Raw genomic sequence first — 2,192 nt, 5'->3', positions numbered from 1 at the left:
CAACTTCATCCTTCCTACATGCAGCCGCAGCCTCAGTACCAACAGCAGAATCCTTCCTACATGCAGCCGCCGCCACCAATCCTTCCTAAAAACTCACTCAAGATGTTCTGGAATGATGCAACCTGAATATTTCAAGATTTCAATTTTGGCAATAGTTTCGCCATCATTTTGTTAGGAAATATTATTCTATTTCTTAAGGCTTTGTAAAAGTAACTAGCAAAATTGGTGACAAAATTATTTGATGTATGAGTTTTTCTATTGATATTTGCAGATCTTCTTATCTGATCTCTTATACTTTTCACACATCCTTTTCATTAATTTTCTGGTAACAATACTTGCTCAATACCACATCTGTTAAATTCTTACAGTAACCTTAATTCCACAAGATACAAAACTTGCATGTTTTACTCATAACCTGTGTACTAGACCGTAGACTCATATGGTTTAGTACAATTCCTTTCTTCTTCCAGAAGTATTGGGACTTAGTTGGTTCATAGGTCAGTAGGGCAGTGATTTTCTTTCTGAATAATTAAGAGATGCCTCATGATTTGAATTAGTTTACGCATGTGGTGCTCATCCCAAAGGTGAAAGAGGTTAAGCACATGTTCCAACTGCGACCAATAGCCCTCTGCAATGTTACTTATAAAATAGCCTCCAAGGTGCTAGCTAACAGACTTAAAGTTTTTCTCTCGAACATTATTTCCCCACAGCAGAGTAAGTTTGTCCCAGATCGTTTGATTTCATACAGCACTCTCGTGGCTTCGGAGCTAGCTCACTATATGCACAGGCTGCGTAGAGGACAAGAAGGTTTTTTGGCTCTGAAACTTGATATAAGTGAGGCTTATGACAAATTGGAAAGGGATTTCCTGAAGAAGATTATGATAAAATTGGGTTTCAATATTCAATGGGTGGACCTCATAATGTTCTGCTTTCAAGTCTTCAGTGTGTCCCTTCCCACAAACCCCCTCAAACCTGGTTCAACTCCAAGCAAAGCTGGAAGAACAAATCTGGTTTGAGTCCATGCAAACACCCATGAAATTGCCCGAAGATGTCCAATTCCAGTAGAGCTCTTTCTTCTTGAGGGGCGGCTTCCTATGTTGAGGAAGCCAAGCTCAGCCTGGGGTGTACGTAGCCTCCTGGAAGTAAGGACTTCTGGATTTTTGTAGACCACTACTGTAATTCTGACAACTGATCTTTGAGATCTCCTCCATGAGGTTACCTCACTTTTGTTCTCGAGGAGGGTGTGGTGGACGCAACGTTGCAAGCAGCACAGCTGTTGTGTATATCTCTAGCTAGCTGTCTACAGTAATCTCCGGCATCCCAAATTTTTGCCTGTACCATTTCTCCTTGCTCAGTTGATCATAGAGTACCCTGAAAGATTTTACAAGCACTATAGATTTAGGTCGTTGAGCAGAAAACCTGCCTTTTTTGTTTTGCCATGTAAGATAAGGCTAAACAAATTCAGAACCTACAGAAAGAATATTACATAATTCAACCAAGAGATACGTGATTTCACTACACTAGCATATCAATAACGTCCAAGTTCAAGACATAAGGAGCTGTCAACTTGCGAATTGCTGAATACTTCTCCTTTTCAAACATTTCAAAACCATGAAGACAATCAAATTAAGATGGAACAGATTGGTGAGTGCAAAACAAAAAGGTTACCATCACCGAGCCAGGCAGCTGGGACTGAATGGCAAGATATGTAGGGCCCCCTCCATGACCAATACTTCCTCCTCTCCCATGAAACAGGGTAACTTTGATATCATACTCATTGGCCATTGCATGTAGCTACAACATCCTCTTGAGCTTTGTAAAGTTCCCAGGAAGCAGTAAAACGCTCTGCATCTTTTCCAGAATCAGAGTATCAAACCATCACCTGTTCAATATAACTTTGTAAGCTCATGAGATTCAGTGGAATTCAAAATGTGCTTCTATAGATACCTCTTGATGCCCATTATGGTTCTTGATGATGTGCTCCCTGTACCAGTCAATGGACAATAATTTCCTGATCATTGAGCCATCTCCTCTCAAGTCCTTTATAGTTTCAAACAAAGGAACCACACTCAGCCTGTTCCAAGATGTATGAAAACTCAGTTTGTATATAGTGTAATTGCAATTTTAACATCAGTAATGAAAAACTTACAGCCTTTAATTTAATTCCCGGAATTTCAGTCTTCCCCTTCCTA

This window comes from Rosa chinensis, chromosome 5, assembly GCF_002994745.2.
Source record: "Rosa chinensis cultivar Old Blush chromosome 5, RchiOBHm-V2, whole genome shotgun sequence".
NCBI classification, from domain to species: domain Eukaryota; kingdom Viridiplantae; phylum Streptophyta; class Magnoliopsida; order Rosales; family Rosaceae; genus Rosa; species Rosa chinensis.
This window is presented reverse-complemented; position numbering follows the sequence as displayed.